This window comes from Lithobates pipiens, unplaced genomic scaffold (assembly GCF_037356315.1).
Source record: "Lithobates pipiens isolate NorthernLeopardFrog02 unplaced genomic scaffold, aLitPip1_a1.2 Scaffold_18, whole genome shotgun sequence".
Taxonomy (NCBI): Eukaryota; Metazoa; Chordata; class Amphibia; order Anura; family Ranidae; genus Lithobates; species Lithobates pipiens.
The window spans coordinates 508,416,360-508,439,551 of record NW_027507758.1 but is presented as its reverse complement, the minus strand read 5'-3'; the positions used below and the strand labels follow the sequence as shown (position 1 = coordinate 508,439,551).

The 23,192-nt window shown below is 43.1% G+C and overlaps 1 protein-coding gene across 2 annotated transcripts in view; it reads right to left on the bottom strand.

Moving 5' to 3' along the window:
• Window positions 1-23,192, bottom strand: part of SNTG2 (syntrophin gamma 2) — a 787,936-nt gene that overhangs the window by 313,220 nt on the left and 451,524 nt on the right. The window lies entirely within an intron of this gene.

The following is a 23,192-nucleotide window of genomic DNA, read 5'->3' as shown; positions in this document are numbered from 1 at the left end:
TAATTAGTTACTTTCAATGGTACTTGTACTGTAATATTGAAGACATTTTGCAGTTTATCCAACTTGCTTTTTGGTGGACGAGACACCTCAATCCAATCACCATGGATGGAATGTGTCCAAGCAGATGTTGATTTCTCAAGAACAGAATGTGAAGTGTGAAAGTTGAGAAACCACCTTGCTCTACTTACATAATCCCATCCTTTGTTGGTTGGAAGTCTGCATAGGTATTAATCATTTGGTTCACAGAGCTAAAGGTGTGAACTGGTGGCAAGGGTAGAGATGCTAAAACAGCATTATTTATGGACGACAGATGACATTGAAAGCCCTGGCCCCCTGTTTGGGTAAAACAACCATTGCTAAATGGAGTGGAAGCCTTCAATGCTGGAGTGTGTCCCTGAAACTAAAGTAGTGTGGATAAGCTGCAAACTGTCAAGCATTACAAGTCCAGTTAAATATGGTTAACTATTACTACATAGAAGAAGCTAGTTTATTTGAAGATCAGACTGAATGTACCTATTTGTATGGGATCTAGAGCTATTTTGCAGAGACAGCACCCACTCTTTTTCAGAGACATACTTCCTTTGTAGTTGCACATGGATTGCTGTGGTCTTGGAGCCCATTGAAGAATAGTTATTATTATGTTTTATAGTTTAGACTTGTTTTAAGCTTGCAGATTGATTGTTTAGGACCCCCACTGACCTCAGTTGTATAATTTCTCTATCCAAAAGCTATAGATACAATTTATTTAAATAATGTTCAACATTATTGTTATGATAAAATAACAGTTATTATACTGCTATATGGACCTCTGCAAAGGACATAACAACAATTTACGGAGCCCCATGGCAAAAATTTGATTGGGACCTCCAGCGAGGCACTTTGCAGTGTCAACTAGAACAATGTTGTAATTGATCTTAAAGTATATGTCCAGCCAAAACTTTTTTTGGTTTGGGAGGAAGTGGGCAAAGGATTAGAATCCTTGCATGTTTTTTGCTATTATAAGCGGCTCCGTTAAATAGAGTTTTCCCTCAATTCCTGTCCTGCTGCCAGACAAAAAGTGATGGGAATTTTCCAACAACAAACCCAGACAAAAATAAAATAATTTTTCTATTAGACAATGAAAAGGCAAAAAACATTTTCAGATTTTTTTTTCTTGCCTGTGTCCCTGCTGCAAATTTTCCCTTACCTCCTGTTTGATAAACAGCAGAAGGGGAGAGGAGAGGGAATCTTTCTAATGGAGCTTTGGATACCAGTAGAAACCAGAAAGGAGTTCTAAACCTTCCCTAAAACTAGAAAAAACTTTTTAGCTTGACATATACAACATACTTTAACAAGTATGCTTAAAGCAACATTAAAGTTTTTTTTTACATTTTTTAAATTAAAATAACAAATACGTTTTACTTACCTGCTCTGTGCAATGGTTTTACACAGAGCAGTCCTGATCCTCTTCTTCTGGTATCCTCCAGCAGCGTTCTAGTCCCCCCACCCAGTGTCCCTATGAAAAGTTGCTTTCTATGGGGGCACCCTTGCATACTTGCTCTCGAGCTGCCCTGTCTGCGTCTGTTGACACAGAGTGGGTGGCTTGGTCCTGCCCCCCACTCACTCAGCACAGCATTTGATTGACTGCACCAGAAGCCAATGGCTCTTACTGCCATGGTGGTTACTTGCTTGCACATTAGCACTTTATATTGTGATGTATTTCACTTTATGACACATTATTACTGTTTCTTATGCTTATTTATTGAGAATTTTTTTCACGATTTTGACACATCATTACTGTTTTTTATGCTTATTTATTGAGAATTTTGTCACGATTCACATTATTAATTATTTATAGCTTGTTTTTATTTATTCTAAATACGTTTCTGATAGGAGCGCAACACCAATTATTCTGTTAGCCCAGTGATGGTGCCACTACCATGCTTTCAAGATAATACCTGGGTTTGCAAATCTGGTGCACACAAAGTGAATTTATATCAGAAAATGTTTTAATCGTGTCTGGTGTTCGGCTTTAAATTTACTCAGTAGCTCACTAGCGTATTTTGGTATTAACTGATCTTCTAGAGATGGAAAGACTGTGGACTGTGTTAGGTTCTTAAAGAGATTACCACAAGCTCTGAAGGCAATAAATCTTTTCTCAGATGAGGGGAAGAAAGGAAGAACTGTGGTGAATGACAGCATGACCCCAAAGACTCTCCTGTGCATCTGACAGTCAGCGGGTCTAGAATGTAGACTTCAGACAGTCAGCGCTAACTATACAGTACTGGATCTTTGGTATCTTTATGGACACACTAATTTTTGATGTTTATTGCCTCCCTAGTGTGACCCCCTCCCTGCCTCGGACCCCATAGTAGCTGTGTGGGCTGCTTTGGCTGTAGTTATGCTACTGTCTCTGCATAATTTATAAAATATATGAGTTAGAATGTGTAATTTGACATTGAAGTGATCCAGTTTGATATTTTTATGGATTAGACATAGACTTCAATATAACATGATAAAAATAATTATGCCCAGTGGAGCTTACATCCCAGTGTCTTTTTTAGCCATTATTGCTATTTTTATTCATTATTTAGTACTGACATATTTTGTAGTGTTATACATGGAACCCTGAACTATTCTAAACCAATTCTGCTGCCAATGAGCTTACAATTAAGTCCCCATCACAATCATATAATTGTTTTATAACAACTATATAGCTCTAACATATTTTGCAATGTTGTACAGAGCATGCTGGGCCATTTACACCTTTCTCTACACCTGAGAAGCTTAAACTCTAATGACCTTACTAACAACAGAGACAACATTAATATACTTCATATAGATCTAACATATGCCACACATTCACATTAATCACATCCACAACTCTCAAGAAGCTTGCAATTAACCGTTTCCACATACACAATTATAATAATCTACAATAGTAATATTATACTTGTAGCTCTGATATATGGATTTCCCATATATTTATATACTGGAGACATTGGTTACCAGGACAAGTAAAGAGAAGGAATCTCCCAAATGATGACAGTCACTTGAAGGTTTTAACACCTCCCAATTCTATCCAAAACTAACATAAAATGTTTTGGCTGTTCATACACTTTAAGGGGTCTATTTTTTTTTAAATATCTCAGCATTTATGCAAGCATAACAAATAGCCGTGTTGTTTGAAATGTGTGTATAAGGCCCCTTTCACACCAGTGGACCAATCGGGTCCTCCTGTCTGCTTTGCAGGTGGATCTGATTGGAACACCCATTATTCTTTATGGAGCACACAGATCCCCTGCTGAGCAGGCTGATCCGCTTCACAGAGTCCGCCCCGTCTGAAAGGGGTCTAATAGTTTCCTTGTTTCCCTTGTTAACATTCGGTCCTAAGAGAGAAATAGCTATAAAAACATTCAAACAACAGGGGAAATAATGTGAGGAAGACTTCTGCATTGTGTACTATCTATGGAGACTCCTGTGTGAGCAGCTGAATAAAATAGGTTTTCAGCCAAACAAACTTCTAGCTGCAGTGTGAAGTGAAACATTTAGTAGTGGTCTTATCACCAATGTGACAGCTTTGTCTTGGTTTTTAGGGAGTTGGCGTCCTAACAACCAGTGTTTCATACCAACTGGGCACATTCAGCTGTTAGCTGGGGTTTCCTGCAGAGATGTTGTGAAAAAAAAAAACAAGCATGAGGTCCCTCACAAAATTCATACCAGACTCTTTAGGTCTTTTATGAAAGTTTAGGGGAAACCCTATGAAAAAAAACCTCGCGGTTTTCACCCACAATTCTATACCAGACCCTGTGAGTTTGGTATGGATTTTAAGGGGGAACCTCACACAAAAAAAGGGTGAGCCCCCTGAATCCATACCCTCCCTGAACCATACCAAACCACATGCCCTCAACATGGGAGTACCTTGTCAAGAGGGCCCCCCCGGTAAAACAGCTTGTTGATGAAGACAAGGTCCTCTTCCCCACAACCCTGACCTGGTGATTGTGGAGGTGTGTGGCTGGAGGGGACTTCTTAGAATTTGGAAGCACCCTTTGAAAAAGGGGGCCCTAGATACAGCCCCCCGCCCCCCCCCCCCCTCCATAAAAGCAAAAAGAAATTAAATGGTAAAAAAACACATATACTTTTGATAAGTTCTTTTATTTAAAAAAAATCGTCCTACGACGTACGTCCATTGTCAGACACATAGTCCAGCGATTCAAATCTACGTCAATCATGATGATGCCCAAAACCTGCTGACCTGCTGAAAGAAAAACAACCCGCCACCCTCAGACAGGTCCCAACCCATCGCTTCACTGGCAATGAATAGTATCTCCCAGTCCTGATATAAGCACAGGGGTGGGGATTCTGGGTGACATCATTGACCAGATATAGACATGACTATATTTCATCAATGACCTTCTAGGTCTACTATGGATTTTATGGGGACCTAACCCTTTTTTTTCTTTTCTTTTTGTGTGAGGTTTCCTCTTAAAATACATTCCAGACTCGAAAGTGGTATGGAATTTGGGGGGGGGGGGGGGGCTTGCCATTTTCATTTGTGTTTTTTCATGGCATCCTCCTTAAACTCAATACAGAATTAAAGGGTCTGGTATAAAAGTGTTTGTTAACTATTATTCACTTTCAGCCCTTCTATTAGAGGCTGGCATGCCACACTATCCAAGTCCTCTGTAAAACAAGCGCTCTAAATACATCTTTAGAGATGTCTTCAGGCCGGTCACATCACTCGTGGCCGCTTTACAGCCCTATAGCCATGACTTCTGTGGGAGGGGCTGTGATCTCCCTCTGACATCAGACGGGGAGATCACATGACCTCCCACAGAAGCAATGTCTTGGAGCTGTAAAGTGGCTGAGAGTCATGTGACCAGCCTGAAGACAGCTCCAAAGAGGTATTTAGAGAGCTCGTTTTTACAAAGGACTTTGATAGTGTGGTATGCCAACTTGTAATAGAGGGACTGGCAGTGCCAATTTTAGTGTTTTTATTTGTAATAGTTGAGGCGAAGATAAAGACACAGACAACGCTGACATTCAGGAAGGAGGGGGTGAGGAGGGAGAGAGGAGAGCAAAGGGGACAGCTACATTTGACAGAGGGACGCACCTTGACAGTAATCAGGGCGGAGCTGCCCTGGTTATTGTAGTCTGTTTAGAGAGGGGATATAGGAAGTGCCAGATTCAGGTTTTTTTACAGTTTAGAGGAGGGCAAATCTGCTTTAAGGGACCAGAATCTACATTTTTTTGGGGGGTTAACAAACACTTAAATTTTGTGGATACCGCATGTATTTTTTTCCCCCCACTGTTTGCACCTGGAAAACCTTGGCTGGCAGCTGAATGTGGCCATCTGGTATGGGTTACTGGTTTTTAGGACACTGGCATGTGCTGCCTCCCTACAACCAAGAGGAAGATGTCACATTTGGCAGTGGTAATAATACTCCTGCTAAATGTTTCACCTCACACTGCAGCTTGAGGTTGGTTCAGCTGAACGCTCATTCATTCCCCTGCTTAGCCTATAGCATATGATTATTTTGTCTGTTGGTGAATACTAACTCTCATGCTTGAATGTTTTGTTATGTTCTCTATTTTTCCTCTAAGGCCGCGTACACACGGGCGGACTGTTCGCCCAACCTTGTCCGCTGAACAGTGTTTGGGCGGACAGTCCGCTCGTGTGTGGGCTTTCAGCGGACAGTTTCAGCGGACAGTTGGACGGACAAAGTCTTTCGGAAATTCCGAAAAACTGTCCGCTGAAACTGTGTTTGAGCGAACAGTCCGCCCGTGTGTGGGCTTGTCCGCTGTACTTTCGAAATGAGCGGACTGTTCCCGCTCGGAAAGTCCGCCCATTTCGAGCGCGTGTACAGGTAGGCGGGGCCCGCGAAGGAGACGTCGCGGGTTCCGCCGCCTGGAATGGGCTTAAAGGGGAACCCCAACGCCGAAAAAAATCGGCGTGGGGGTTCCCCCAAAGTCCACACCAGACCCTTGTCCGAGCACGCTACCCGGCCGGCCAGGAAAGGGGGGCGAGCGAGCGCACCCCCCCTCCTGAGCCGTACCAGGCCGCGTGCCCTCAACATGGGGGGTGCCTTGGGGAAGGGGGGGCCGCGCGGCCCCCCCACCCCAAAGCACCTTGTCCCCATGTTGATGAGGACAAGGGCCTCTTCCCGACAACCCTGGCCGTTGGTTGTCGGGGTCTGCGGGCGGGGGGCTTATCGGAATCCGGGAGCCCCCTTTAAGAAGGGGGCCCCCGGATACCGGCCCCCCACCCTATGTGAATGAGTATGGGGTACAATGTACCCCTACCCATTCACCTGTGAAATAAAGTACAAAAAAAAACACAACACAGGGAAAAAATATTTTATTGCACAGCTCCGGGGGTCTTCCGTCTTCGGGGGTCTTCTCGCCGGACTCCTCCGCTATCTGTGTGTAGCTCTTTTACTAGCGGAGGAGTCCGGCTTTCTTCCTCCCCGCCGCCGGCCTCTTCTCCCGACTTCGGGGGTCTTGTCCCCCTCTTCGGTTCTTCTGCCGGGCCACCGCGCCTTCTTGTAGCTCTTTTACAGGCGGTGGCCCGGTCTTCTGTCGCCGCTGTCGTCGTCGTCGCCGCCGCCGCCGCCTTCCGTTCTTGTTCTTCTTCTTCTTCTCCTGGAGATGTTGACTCGACGATCTCTCCGGCCGGAATGCCAGGGACACGCTCCGCTGCCACTTATATAGTGACAATGGGGCGGTGTCACATGGTATATGTCACATGGGTTGGTCACATGGGTTGATGTCACATGGGGACTATGACATCGTAAGGGGGCGGGGTCACCATGTGACCAACCCATGTGACATATACCATGTGACACCGCCCCATTGTCACTATATAAGTGACCGCACAGCGCGGCTCTGGCATTCCGGCCGGAGAGATCGTCGAGTCAACATCTCCAGGAGAAGAAGAAGAAGAAGAACAAGAACGGAAGGCGGCGGCGGCGGCGACGGCGACGACGACGACAGCGGCGACAGAAGACCGGGCCACCGCCTGTAAAAGAGCTACAAGAAGGCGCGGTGGCCCGGCAGAAGAACCGAAGAGGGGGACAAGACCCCCGAAGTCGGGAGAAGAGGCCGGCGGCGGGGAGGAAGAAAGCCGGACTCCTCCGCTAGTAAAAGAGCTACACACAGATAGCGGAGGAGTCCGGCGAGAAGACCCCCGAAGACGGAAGACCCCCGGAGCTGTGCAATAAAATATTTTTTCCCTGTGTTGTGTTTTTTTTTGTACTTTATTTCACAGGTGAATGGGTAGGGGTACATTGTACCCCATACTCATTCACATAGGGTGGGGGGCCGGTATCCGGGGGCCCCCTTCTTAAAGGGGGCTCCCGGATTCCGATAAGCCCCCCGCCCGCAGACCCCGACAACCAACGGCCAGGGTTGTCGGGAAGAGGCCCTTGTCCTCATCAACATGGGGACAAGGTGCTTTGGGGTGGGGGGGCCGCGCGGCCCCCCCTTCCCCAAGGCACCCCCCATGTTGAGGGCACGCGGCCTGGTACGGCTCAGGAGGGGGGGCGCGCTCGCTCGCCCCCCTTTCCTGGCCGGCCGGGTAGCGTGCTCGGACAAGGGTCTGGTGTGGACTTTGGGGGAACCCCCACGCCGATTTTTTTCGGCGTTGGGGTTCCCCTTTAAGCCCATTCCAGGCGGCGAAGCCCGCGACGTCTCCTTCGCGGGCCCCGCCTACCTGTACACGCGCTCGAAATGGGCGGATTTGCCTCCGCCTTACGTGGGCGAGTCCGTTCATTTCAAAAGTTGAGCGAACTGTTTGCCCAACCTTGTTCGTCAAACAGTCCGCTCGTGTGTGGGCAAGTCCGCTCATGCAAATTTTGAGCGGACTGTTTGCCGAAACTGTTTGACAAACAAGGTTGGGCAAACAGTCCGCGCGTGTGTACGCGGCCTTAGAAACAAATGTTAGGGATGTTACATTCACCCAGTAAAAAGCAACAGGGAAAACATTACACACATATTACAAACATTATGGGTTTTATTCATTGCACTGACATGAATGATGAGATATTCGGAAATCAGTTTTTTATAAATAGACTTCTAAGAATAAACATACACTTTAAGGGGGTTATTTATGAAAGGCAAATCCACTTTGCACTGAAAGTGCACTTGGAAGTGCAGTCGCTCTAAATCTAAGGGTTAGAGCTGAAATGAGTGGAAGCTCTGCTGATTTTTTTATCCAATCATGTGCAAGCTAGAATGCTGTTTTTTATTTTCCTTGCATGTCCCCTTCAGATCTACAGTGAGTTTATTTCCAAGTGGATTTTACTTTAGTAAATAACCCCCTAAGCCTTAAAGGGGTTGTAAAGCTTTGTTTTTTATTTTCTAAATAGGTTTCTTTAAGCTAGTGCATTGTTGGTTCACTTACTTTTTCCTTCGATTTCCCTTCTAAATGTTTTTTTTCTTTGTCTGAATTTCTCACTTCCTGTTTCTCCTCACTAAACTTCACACCATCATCCAAGCAGTGTTTAGTCAGCCAGAACAGCTTACTGAGGAGGAACAGGAAGTGAGAAATTCAAACAAAGAAAACAAAGAAAAAAAACATTTAGAATAGGAAATCTGAGGAAAAGGTAAATGAACCAACTATGCACTAGCTTAAAGGAACCTATTTAGAAAATAAAAAACGAACCTTTACAACCCCTTTAAGTAAAACAGCCATTACCTTATGGAGCTTGTTTAGGAGAGAATGAGGATCACTCAAGATAAACCCAAATACGAGGGGCGTGGCCGGCGCGTGACTAAGATGGCCGCTTGAGCTCTGAGCTCTCCTCATCCACGGCGACGAACAGCTACTCACCGCGTACCCCAGCCGATAACAGACGCCTATAGTGAGCCCTCGGCTCCCGGACTACCACAGGGACATGTCGCTTAAGCGGAAGGAGACCCGGTTGCCCCGTAAACTCACAGCCTTCATGTACCAGCCGTCCGCGCGGCGCGGCCAAGATGGCGCCGAGACGGCTGACAGGAACACACAGGCAATGTCTGCAGGCCCTCCCCGCAGAAACGAATGTCACGCAACAACGGAGGCTGCTCTGGTAAGTGCCTCTACAGCGGGGGATTCCTCTCGCTCCCCTCCCGGGACTCCAACTACTCACAGCCCTGCAAAAAGCAAAATGAGGCTGGATGCCTCAGAGGGAATCCGGGAGGGAGACATCACAAGGGAAGCATTGTCTGGAGTCCCCTCACAGTGCCCTCAACCTGACGCCATAGCATCCTTCCCCACTGTAGGACAGGCTGTCATGGACACAACCCTCAAAGACATGTTAATGTCTCTCCGCAGCTCCCTACAATCTGACCTGCTCTCTGTCATGCATGGCTTTGGCAATAAAATGACAGTACTGGATAACAGGGTCACTCATTTGGAAACTAATGTGGACGCTATGACTGCCACCATAAATGATATAATTGATACGCAAGAAGCCCAGGCCCAAGAAACTATATGGCTGACTGATAAATTGGCAAATTTAGAAGACAGAGCCAGACGTAACAATTTTAAAATTCGTGGAGTGCCAGAATCAGTGCAAAATGCTGATCTTCCTGCGTTTGCAAAGGGCTTACTTAAATCTGTGCTCCCAGAAGCAAAAAATATGGAATTACTCATAGACCGTATCCATAGACTACCAAAACCTGCGTTTCTACCGGATTCCATTCCCAGAGACGTCATCCTCAGGGTGCACTTCTTTCATATTAAAGAGCAGTTCATGCAAAAAGCCAGAGCTCTACAAACGTTACCTGAACCCTATCAGCACCTCCAATTTTTTGCAGACCTTTCTCAGCACACCCTGAGCAGACGTAGGCAACTGAATAACATTACCAAAACCTTACGCAATAACCAGATACAATATCAATGGATTGCTCCTGCCAAACTCTCTATCAGCCATGCTGGCTCCAAACATGTGATCTCCTCAGTTTCACAAGGTCTGCGCTTACTACAAGATTGGGCTATAGTACCTTCTAACAATGACATACTGCCTATGGACCAGAGCAACACTGGCACCGTGCTGACCCAACCTCTCCCCCCGAGAGGTCACAGGCATGTCCTACCTATTTGAAAGGCTGGGGTACAATTTTCTCTTTGGCCGTGCAGATGTGACTCCTGCTCACACTCGGTCGTGTTAAGACTTACACCCCCATTCAGGGTTGTCTTTTTAGACACTGCTGTGTCGTTCTTACACCCTGAGAATTGTTTTGGTTCTTTTTGGGTTTTTTTTTTTTTTTTTTTTTTGTGTGTCTCTTTTGGCTCCAGTTTCGCCATATTTTACAGTTTTTTTTTTTTTCTTATCGCTTGGTACAATAACCAATACCTGGGGACACCTCGGTATCCTCACCTGACTGTTCACTTGAACCACTCCGCACTTGACAAGTTATCGCTTGCAGGCACAGACCTACTTCAAATCTCTTTCCCTACCCCCCTTTTTCTTTTTTTTTTTTTTTTATTACAGGTGTCCGGGATTTCCTACTGAAAGATCCGTCCGAGGTACGTCTTTGCACGCTTGATAGTCCACTGAACAACAATTCGAAGACGCCCTCTCCCCGGAAACACCTTCCTACCCAGATCATCTCAGATTGCGTGGACTACTGTTCTATCTCCACTCCTCAACATAACCAAAGGTACCTCAATTCATTACAGCTGTCCCTCACATAAGCAACATGACTATAACCATAGTTATCATTAATGCTAAAGGTCTCAATCACCCGGCTAAACGAGCCTCCCTCTGGGCTTTGGCTAAGCAAACCAAATGCGACATCCTCTGTGCACAGGAGACGCACTTCTTGGACACCAATCCTCCTTCCTGTACCAATAGAAACTTTAATACGATAATAACAGCCAACGCAAACCAGAAAAAAAAAGGAGTATTAATAGCTGTTCACAATGCTTTGACATATCACCAGGACCAGTGCCTTTTGGACCCCGGAGGTCGTTATATCATTCTAAAATGTCATATTAACAACGCCCCTTACACTATTGTCAATGTGTATGTCCCCAATACCCACCAACTCCGCTTTCTTCGAAAGCTACACAAAAAAGTTGCAGCAGTACAACATGGAGCAACCATATGGTGTGGAGACTTCAACTGTACCCCTGACCCAGCACTAGATTCATCTTCACGCACTGCGAGACGCCGCCCGGAACTAAACTCCCTCCTGCATGAATTAAGGCTTTATGATGTCTGGAGATGCACTCATGCAGATGAAAAAGACTTTACATTTTTCTCTCCCTGTCATAATTCGTATTCGCGTATCGACCTCTTCCTCACAGACCCATGGACGCTGCAGAAAGTCTCTGACTCTACTATTCATATGACCTCTTGGTCCGATCATTCCCCTGTCAGCCTAACCATTGAAGACTCCATTAAACGTGCTCCGACCTACTTATGGAGACTAAATACCAGACTACTGCAATCTCCACTGCATGCGCAACTGCTACAGGACAACTTGATATCCTTCTTCGAACAAAATGCTAACTCAGTTTCTGATCCACAGGTTTTATGGTCAGCTCATAAAGCATATATGCGCGGAATCTTTATCCAGCTGGGAGCTAAGGATAAGAGACAGAGGGGGCAGCGAATGAACTCATTATTAGCAGACATTCAATCCACTGATCTCCTTAATAGGCAAAATCCTACACAAGCGCTCAAATCAAAACTGATTGCCCTAAGATTAGATCTCAGAGCCCTACTGTTAGAAACTCACGACAAGCACCAAAAACGACTAAAAATGAGATTTTATGCTGAAAGCAATAAACCGGGTAAACTACTTGCCCGCCAGATCAAAGGGTACTCTTCTAAATCTCATATCCCTTTTATATACCATCCGATTACTAAGGCCAAACTGACTGACCCTCAAGCCATTGCTGATGCCTTCAGCACCTATTACAGTACTCTTTATAATTTGAAAGACGACCCACACCAACCCCAACCTACTCCCCAACAAATTCAATCGTTTCTGGACTCAACTAGCCTACCCAGATTAACTCCCCTTCAATTAGAGAAACTCAACGCACCATTCACGACGACAGAAATTACACGAGCCATTCAATCCTTGCCCAATAATAAAGCACCTGGTCCTGACGGCTTTGTAGCGGAATACTTCAAACTATTTCATCCGATCCTTACTAAACACCTTACTCCATGGTTTAATTCTGCTGCCTCCTCAGCCTCTCTCCCGCAAGAAATGTTGAAAGCTCTAATTATAACGATACCGAAGCCAGGGAAAGAGCCCACATCCACACAAAACTTCCGCCCCATCTCCCTACTTAACCACGATGTAAAACTCTATGCTAAAGTAATAGCTTATAGATTATCGGATTTACTGCCACAATTGATACACCCCGACCAAGCAGGATTCCTAAAAGGCCGCCAGACGTCTGATGCGACCCGACGAATGATCAATATTATTCATCACACGGTGACCCGTCGAATGCCTTCTCTGCTCCTATCTTTGGACGCGGAGAAGGCATTCGACAGGGTTCACTGGCAATATTTGAAACAGACTTTGGAAAAATTTGGATTCCAGGGCCATATCTTGATGGCAATCATGGCCTTGTATTCCAACCCGTCAGCGCAAGTCTATTGCTCTTCCATGCTGTCCACTAACTTTAATATTACCAATGGTACACGTCAAGGTTGTCCCCTTTCACCCCTAATCTTTGATTTGTTAATTGAACCCCTCGCGGCTAAAGTAAGATCACACGCATCTATTTCGGGTGTGTTTATGGGCAGCAGGGAACACAAGATTAGCCTCTTTGCTGACGATGTGATATTCACATTGACCAATCCTTCCTCTTCCCTGGCTTCGGTACAAAACTTACTTGATGCATTTAGCTGTGTATCCTACTACAAGATTAATGTAACTAAATCTTATATATTACCCCTTGCAATGTCTCCTTTACAACAACAACACCTGCGCAATCACTACCAATATGCTTGGTCCTCAGACTCCATCACATACCTGGGCACTTCACTCACTAAGACAACCACTGCTCTATACAAAGCGAACTTCGCTCCTTTCTTAGCCGAGCTTCCTGCAGACTTAGCCAATATCTCTAAAGTTACATTATCACCCTCAGGCAGACTTGCTGCATTTAAAATGCTCAAACTCCCGCAGTTGCTCTACCTATTTAGAGCATTGCCCATACCCATTCCATCCTCATTCTTTACACAAATTCACTCCATACTTCGTAAGTTTGTATGGCAAGACAAAAAATCCAGAGTGGCAAGACGTATTCTTATAAAACATAGGCGCATAGGGGGCTTGGGATATGTTGATTTGAGACACTATTATAATGCGGCACTCTTAACCCAACTGAAAGCTTGGTTCACCCCTGATCCAAATAATCAATGGAGCACTATGGAAGCCTCTCAAGTACCAGGCGTAAATCTACGCAATTGGCTATTATCTGCGCCCAAACCTAAACGCTCTGACCAATCTCTATCCCCAACGATCAAAGCATCCGTGGCGGCCTTTACATACCTCTTTCAACACGTGCACTCCACTGCTCACACCTGCAAAATTCCTCTCCCAATAGAAACGGTACGGATACTGATTAAAGACATACAGATTTCCTCTTGGAAACACAAGGGTATCTCCCACGTCTCAGACCTATATGACAATGAATACCTACATTCATTTACCTCCTTACAGACCAAGTTTTCCTTACCTCATACTGATTACTTCAAATATGTCCAAATATCACACTGTCTCATACGGAATCCATCCCTTCGTCGTAACATACCTAGCGCGGCTTGGCGTTACCTATCTAATACCTCCTCACCGACCAAAGGTATCTCCCTTTTTTACGCCCTTTTAGATGGCAAACTAACTTTTGAAAAATTGCCTCCCATGCTACTTTGGGAAAGAGACTTAGATTCCACGTATTCTCCTCAACAATGGCACAATGCTATCAGCGCCAACTTCAAGGCAACTAAATCGGCTAACTTGTGGGATCTCTCTCATAAAATATTAAATCGGTGGTACATCACCCCATCGCATATACATAAATTTAACCCATCCACAGATCCTAACTGTTGGAGATTATGTGGCCTCCCAGGTACTCTATATCACGTACTCTGGGAATGCCCTAAACTGAAACAATTTTGGATTGATACCTTTCGTCTTATCTCAGAAATTACACATATTGCCTCCCCTCCATCTCCAGAACTGGCACTACTTAATATTGGGATCGAAAACTACCCCCACAATTCTCAATGCATAGTTACACATATCTGCCTAGCTGCTAGGTTGACCATTGTACGTAACTGGAAATCAACTGACCAACTTTCACACTTAGATGTCATCAGAGAAACACATATACATGGCATGTATGAACGCATGTATGCCTTAGCAGAAAGTTCTCTCCTTCAACTGACACACAAATGGGAAGCTTGGCTAAACTGGTACGAATCGGCTAAACTCTTGTTCCATTGATCACTTTCATTAATCCAAGAGGGACTCATTTTGCCCCTGCCCCCCTACCTCTCCCCCCTCCCCCCCCCCCTTTTTTTTTTTTTTTTTTTTTATCTCTGTGCCTACCTCCTAACGGTTTGCTCACTATTGACGAATATCATTTATTCGCCCTTAGTGGTTCTATTTTATTAGTTGGTGTCTCATGTTACCATCCTTATACTGGTTTTGTTATTGCCATTTTCTAGAGTTAGGATATCAATCTCTAGTTCATTCTGCTATCACAGGGAGAGAATATGGTATTAATCTTATTCTCCTCGGTTTCCACTCCCTCCCTACTGTCAGGGTTAGCACCTTGATCCTGTGTACAGTGTGTTCCCATTTGGGGTACCTGGAGCAGGGTGCTACCCCACTTATTCATTATGTCTTGGATTATTACTGCTACTGCAATCTATATACTGTTCTTTTCCCCTTATAACTTTGTATTTCTTTTTTTTTTTTTTTTTTTACTGTTGTATTTGAAAATACCGATGTACTAATTGCATACTTTGTATTACTTTGCATTTCTTTATATTAATAAAAAATATTGAACAGAAGATAAACCCAAATACATAGGGGTTTATTTACTAAAGGCAAATAGACTGTTTTAGTGTTAGCAGGGAAACTTTCCACAGCACTTAGTGAATAAGGTGAAGTTCTGTTGACATCTATCATCCAATCAGGTGCAAGCAAAATATATATTTTTTTCCACATGATTGGGTATTCTTTGCAAAGTGAAACATTACTACATTCACTAAGTTTTGGTGCAATTTCCCTTGCAAAGTGCAACTTTACTTGCAAAATGAACAGCCTATTTACCTTTAGTAAATCAACCCCATAGACTATCTATCTATCTATCTATCTATCTATCTATCTATCTATCTATCTATCTATCTATCTATCTATCTATCTATCTATATCTATCTATTAATACAGCTGAATTCAGAGCAGTGTTGTCACCTGCTAGTAGGCGGAGTGTGTATCGCTGGATTTGGGATTTGATTAGACTGGGCCATTAGATTAATTGTGCCTAGCCTGGAAGACCCAAATTAGCATGGGTTTAAGGAGTTAGGATGCTTTAAATAAACTCTGTGATCATAATACTGAATAATATTTTTTACTGGCACAAGGTTTCTGCCACTCAGTTAATCAGGATGTTTCAAATAGGCTTTTCCTGAATGGTCACACCACTTAAGCACTGTATGTTTCCATGCTAATTACTATGTTAATAAGGCCTTCAGACTGCATTTAATTATCAAAATTGAACATGAATCATCAGCTAATCAGAGAGAATCATATCCATGTGCTTCTGAATATGTAGACTAACCAATATAGTTTGACTGTTTAATTAAAATGTTTAAACAGGAAGTACTTTGGTGGGTTGTAAGATTATTAAAGGAAATGTGGAGTGATTTTGTATACATTTTCATTGTTTATTATGGTCAGGACTAAAAAGTTAAAGAAATAAATATATTTTTAGTAAGCTAAGTATGAAATATTACATTCAACTATTTTCTATTATCATATGCAGCCAACAGGTGGACCTGTTTGCTTCATTTCACATTCTCTCCACATTCTTTCTAGTTTCTCTTTTACCCCTACTGAAAAAATTGGATTCAATTGGAAAAATGTGCAAATGTGCAAATCCTTGAAAAGTTAAAAGTTTATGAATAGATCTCTATGTTATTAATAATATTTCATACAATAAAATTTATGTTAATTGTTCTTTTCATCATTTTTAATTATTCAATTAATCTGGGCCAGTTAAATTAGAAAAATATGACCGTTCATGCATTCCAATGCAATTATAATATAATTATAATTGCATATACTGTAATTAAAGGGCATGTGTTATCTGTTCAGATATGTACACAAATGTAATAATAATCTAGGATTTTGATGTTGAAAAAAGTGTTTGTTTTTATAATATATCCCTTGTTTCTGTTTATATTTTTAATTATGTACTGTATGTACGCCGTTCTTCTTATACATCAAAGCAAATGAATGCAAAGCGTCTGTTGGAAAATTTCTATCTTAAAGTGTATCTCCATTTTTGAGAAAATCCCATTATATGTTTGTTATGTGTTTCCATTCAGATAACATATCTAAAAAGTAATAAAAAATAAATAAATATGTCTTAACTTTTAGATGTTTCTTAGGAGAAGGTATCATAGTGGACTGCAAGCATTTCTGAAAATGTTTAGAGTGATCTGCCCCAATAGAAAGACAGGGGACTGGCTAAACTGAGTTTATATACAATGCATTTAATTGACATATTAGGCCTCATGTACACTCCTGCTGGTAAACGGATGTTTAGGAGCAGTTGAGCAATTTTTTCAACTGCTCCTGAACTCTCCTCTATGTTATCTTATCAGTACATGTAAACAGGGTCGTTTTAAAGTCATTTCTAGCCAGTTGCATTTGGAACCCAAAAAAATGATTTTAGAAGCTGTGTTTAGAGGCATTTCAAATGCCAAATGCGGCTAAACGCTGCTAAAAGTGGCTAAAAGAGGTAACTCACATTTAGCTGCATTTCGCTTACAGGCGTTCATTTTTGGCTATTTTTACAAAAAATAATAAAAAAAATTCAAAAGCTTTTAGATGCAAACATGGCTAAATGCGACTAAACGTGGCAGGTAAACACAGCTAAATGGCCGTTTTTAGACACCGATTTCTAGCTGTCAAGTTAAGTCGTTCAGGAGAAGTTAAACAATGTCCTGCGTACATGAAGCCTTACATCCATTTAATTTTACAATACAGTTTCAAAATATTTAACCCTTTGTTAGGAAAGACAGTTTTCAAATCCAATTCAGATCTGCCTGCACAGTACGGACATGGTTAATAGCAAATACAGCTCCCTGGCCCCTTCATAAACAAAGAGAGTCAAGTAGGATTTTTCAGTGCTGGAGCATCTAAAAAATGTAAGCTTCAATTTTTAAATAGTTTTTATGAAGGTGTGCTATATGAACAGGGACATGTACCAAATATAAAGTAGCTTTTATCCCAATTTGACCTCAAGAGTGGAAATACACTTTAAAAAAAAGGTAATGGATAGCACACATGAGTGGGTTTCAGGTAAAGATGTAAGTGTCACTGAGAAAAACTATCCAATGTAAGTCGATATTTTGCAGGACTTTTTAAATGTTTTATAATATGCATATTGTAGGAATGATACACATGTTTGTGAATATTATGTTATGTCTTTTTTACATAAAAACTTAATAAAAAAGAGTTTAAGCCCAGATTCACACCAGTGCGATCACAGACATTGTATGTGATTCGCACCCGCACCTGCGGTGCCGATCACTGTGAGATGCGAATTCAGCCATACAGTTGTATAGCTGAACAAGCATTAGATTCGTACAGAAGAAAGTGCAGGGACTTGTTTTACCTCAAACTAGAATCGCACCTATGCAATCCAATTCCTGTGCGAGTTCTCGGTTCGGACTGCGATCTGGGAACCGATCTGGGGGTGTCATTAACAATGTAATGACAACAGCAGTGGTTTGCAGAAGTCAGTGTGAACTGCCTGTGGGAGAGGAGCGATGCGGGAACCAGCGCTGTGATCGCACTGGTTTCCGCATTGCATCAGTGTGAACCTGGGTTAAAACAATGTAAGTCAACCATTTTCTATTAGATTTTTAAAATTCTATGTGAATACATTCCAGGCTAGTTGCAATACACAGAAACAGTATATTTTTTTAATAACAAATGTTGTACTAATTTACCTTGAAATACAGACTTTAAAAGAGAAGCATGACATTAAAAAGGGAGGGGATGGGAGGAGCTGGCTCAGGCTCCCGGCGGATAGCTAAGAGGCTGAGCCAGGGGCCAGTCCAAGGTTCTATGTGGATCCCAACCATATGGTCAGGATCTTTTCAGAGCCTAGACTGACTCTCTGACTGAGCTGCGTAGCCCCAAACACAACAAACTGCAATGCCAAATTTTTCCATTTTCAATTTTTCAATTTTCAATTTTTCAATTTTCAATTTTTCAATTTTCAATTTTTCACATCAATTTCATGGTCAACATGTTTACTTGCTGCATAATATAACCCCCAGACATTTAGATGTCATTGCAATGAGATAATCAGTGTTATTATCGTTACCTGCCAGTGGTCTTATTGTTATGGCTGATTGGTGTATAATATTCACAATTTGCACAGTACTTTACATATTATCATTCCCATAAGCGCCTGCCTACCCTCTCTCCCATGCATAAATATACACACACTTTGGCCAATTTAGAAAGGGCCCTATTGATTTACCAGCATGTCTTTGGAGTGTTGGAGGAGACTGAATTACCTAATCCTCATGCAAGCACAAAGATAACTTGCAAATGCTATGCAGGTAGTGTTTTGGCTGAGATTCAAACTCAGAATTCCGGAGATGCAAAGCAGAACCACTAAGCTATTAACAAGAAAAGTGTAATTCCGAGTACACATGACAGGACTTTCCGGCAGAAAAGGTCTGACTGAATCATTTCATCAGATATTCTGATCGTGTGTGGGCTTCAGCGGACTTTTTTTCTCAAAAAGTCTGACGGACCTAGAAATAGAACATATTTAAAATCTTTATGACGGAATCAATTCCTAGCGGGAAAACCGTCTGTATGCTAGTCCGACAGACCAAATACGACGCAATGGCAGCTATTGGCTACTGGCTATTCAACTTCCTTTTCTAGTCCCGTCGTACGTCATCGCGTTCGAAATGAACGGACTTTGGTGTGATCGTGTGCAGGCAAGTCCATTCGTTTGGAACACCGTCTAAAACTCGGAAAGACCGTCAGAGTTTATACTATACTGTATTCATTCAACAAAAGTGCTGATTTCATTATCTAGTATCCTGGAATTTATGCCTTCTTCTGTCTACAAAAAACGTACATGGAATATTATCATGAAAATAACAGTAAGCATAAAAAAAATAAAAAATGCATTACCATAAAAAAAGAATACTGGTTAAATGCATGATACAATACCCTAAAAATATTTAAATGTAAATAATTTGCATTTACAAAACATAGCAGAATTATTTAAAAGGTATTAAACCAAAACCAGAAAAAGAAGTTTAAAAAAAAAACAATTTATGTGCTCTTCCCACGCATAAGTATTTGATGTTCTTAGTAAAAGGAGTTTTATGGTGACCTGAGATTATAACAAAGTTATGATTAAAACATCAGAGTTACTAATATGTACTATTTTAAAATGCACTCTGTGATTTCAGAGCCAAGGTTAGCACTGACAACGTGGATAACTGTGACCGGTCATATCAAAAGAGATGAGAAAAGTCCTCCCTGCTCCTATTAAATTTATATACAGTGGCTTTTCTTGGAATTCATGAAAGAATATAAACTTGTTGAAATATGCTATAATTAAAAAGCAAGGTACAATGTCAACATGAATAAAAAGGATGATTGAAATATGCTGTTTGATTTTCAGTTTGTCTTGAATTTAAAGGTAAAGGGTCTAGTCAAAGTGTGCATTGCATTTTTGCAATACTTTACAGTGTGTTATAGTGTACTGTATTCCTTATCTAAACAATATAATAAGCAGCGCTAAATATAAATCCACACCAGTGAATTCAAAAGTATTAAAAACTATAGACCCAGTCCAGTGAACATGAATTACTAAATGTTACTACACTGTGCAGACCCTGCCCCGAGCATAGTGTACTGCATTAAGGTAGAACATTAATTTTCAATGGGCTGGTAGCATACCTTAAGGCACCAAAAATGTTAAGTGTATTGCAACACACACCATAAAAAAAAGGATCTGAATCACAAAGGCTTGTGTGGCAAAAATATGGTCTTTTTGAAAGGTTGCACCTAGAGACACCTGCACATATTTGCTGAATCTTTCATTGCACCCTCTATGCCTGAAAGCCAATCCATTTTGAACAGGAAAGCTCCAATACTATCTGAAAGTTTTTTTTTTGTTTTTTTTAGAATGGCTCTTCTAGGTAGTGTTGGAGCTTGCATGATTCCTTCCATTCAAACATATCCTTTCACTATGACTACCTAACTCACTGGGCAAAAAATATTTGGCGTATGGTAAGGGGTGGGATCAGTGGCGTACTAAGTGTGGGTCGGGGGGTGCGTGCCGCCCCGGGTGCCACACCCTGGGGGGTGCCAGCGCCCTCCCACTCCGACTGAAGAGACAGCGCCGTGGGTTAACTGACCACACAGAGAGCTGCGGGCGGCATTGCAGGGGGAGGTGCGAGCAGCACCCGTGTGGAGTGACAACTTCCGGCAGTGATCCAGGACCCGGCGCAATAATCCCCTTCTCTGTGGTTGCGTCGCGCCATTCTGATCAGTCTCGGGCAGCGGCTGTCACTCACAGCCGAGCAGAGTGAAGCCACCTCCTCCTCCATGCACAGCACTGTGTAGACATACAAGAGGAGGGGGAGGTAGCTTCACTCTGCTCGGCTGTGATTGACAGCCGCTGCCCGAGACTGATCAGAACGGCGCGACGTAACCACAGAGAAGGGGATTATTGCACCGGGTCCCGGATCACTGCCGACAGGTGTCACTGGCTCTGTGTCCTCCCGGTACAGGTCAGTGCTGGTCATACAGAGAGAGACCGAGGAGGGGGGGGGGGGTGTGAAGAGATTCTCTGCAGCTCTTATTATGTAACTGCAAGATGCAGCTGAGGAGGACTACAAGTCCCAACATACCGGGCTGTGTGGGCTTACAGTTCTCCTCTGCTGAGCATAGCAGCTTTGTATGCTTGGACTTGTAGTCCTCCATAGTGCAGCCTTGCATGCTGGGACTTGTAGGCCTCCTCTGTAGTGCAGTGCAGCCTTGCTTGCTGGGACTTGTAGTCCTCTTCTGTAGCGCAGTGCAGCTCTGCATGCTGGGACTTGTAGTCCTCTTCTGTAGTGCAGTGCAGCCTTACATGCTGGGAGGTGTGGTCCTCCTCAGTAGTACAGTGCATGCTGGGACTTGTAGTCCTCCTCTGTAATGCAGTGCAGCCTTGCATACTGGGACTTGTAGTCCCCTTCTATAGTGCAGTGCAGCCTTGCATGCTGGGCCATGTGGCCCTCTATAGTGCAGAGTAGCCTTGCATGCTGGGACCTGTGGTCCTCCTCTGTAATCCAGTGAAGGCCTTGCATGCTGGGACACGTAGTCATCTATAGTGCAGTGCAGCCTTGCATGCTGGGACCTGTGGTCCTCTATAGTGCAGAGTAGCCTTGCATGCTGGGACTTGTAGTCCTCTATAGTGCAATGCTGCCTTGTGTGCTGGGATTTGTGGCCCTCCTCTGTAGTACAGTGCGTGCTGGGACTTGTAGCCCTCCTCTGTAATGCATTGCAGCCTTGCATGCTGGGATATGTAGTCCTCTTATTTGGTGGGGTCTACACTGAAGAAGGGGGGTCTGTACAGTAGGGAGGGGGATCTGTACTGTAGGGGGTCTGTGTAACATGCAGGGGGTCTAGAGCTGTGAGGGGCTGTGTAATGTAAAGGGATGCAGAGGTGCAGTTGTGGAGAGGGGGGGTACAAAGTAGTGACAAAAAGATATTGAAGGATGCAGAGGTATGCAGGGGGCAAAGTGAGGTATTTTTACATTTTAAGGTGTGGGGGGGGGTGCCAGACATAGGATCCGCCCGGGTGCCAAATGCTCTAGGTACGCCCCTGGGTGGGATAGCTCTTTCAATACTATAAAGTGTCAAATCTTTCCTCAGTCAGAACCCCTGGGTATTACTGCATAGTTGGGGCAATGAAAGCTGCCACAGGTTTTACTGTTCGTCTTATTATTATTACTGAGTATTTATAAAGTGCCAACAGTGTGTGCAGGGTTTTAAAAAATGGCGAAAGACAGTACAGTTACAATACAAATCAATACAAGAGGAATCTGAGGGTCCTGCTTGTTAGAGCTTACAATCTAAAAGGAAGGGTCAAGTTATACAAAATACAATAACTGTCGAGGTGAGCTGATGGAGAAAGTAAAATTTCAGTTTAGGCTCCATTCACACTAATGCAAATTGTCATGCTACTTTGGACACTAAAGTGGCATGACAAGCTGCACCCCATATTTTTCAATGACATCTGCTCAATGTACAACTTTAAAAAGGTTCCTGCACTACTTTTGTCTGACTTTCATGTGACTTGAGTGCCATAGAATGCAATGTAAACCCTCAAAGGTCACATGAAAGTCGAACCTGAATGTTATATGTGTGTCAGTTTTGCAACAGTTGTCCATTATCATTGGGCAAAGCCAAAGTTGCATCAACGCTTCACCCATCCAAAGCTGCAGCAAAATTGCACTCCAAAATCACGTGACTTTGGAGCCGTACAAGTGTAAATGTAGCCTTATTCGTTGGCTGATTCTGGGTCATAGGAGAGCACCAGTAAATGCACTCATGTGACCCGCAAGAGAAGTATGGCCAAAAAAGCTTTGCCATACCGTACTGTGCACAAATTTTAGGCAGATGTTTTCAGAAATATAAGGGTTATTAAGTTATTTTTATCAATTACCAAGATGGAAAGTAAATTAACAGAAGATAAATCCAAATCAATATTTTGTGTGACCACTCTTTGCCTTCAAAACAGCATCAATTCTTCCAGGCACATTTAGTGCTTGTGCACACAGTTTTGAAGTCAGCAGGTAGGTTGTTCCAAACATCCCGGAGGACTAACCACAGATATTTTGTGGATATGGGGTATCTCAAATCCCTTGTATCTTCATGTAATCCCAGACAGACTAGCTCATGTTAAGATCAGGGCTCTGTTGAGGCTAAACAAT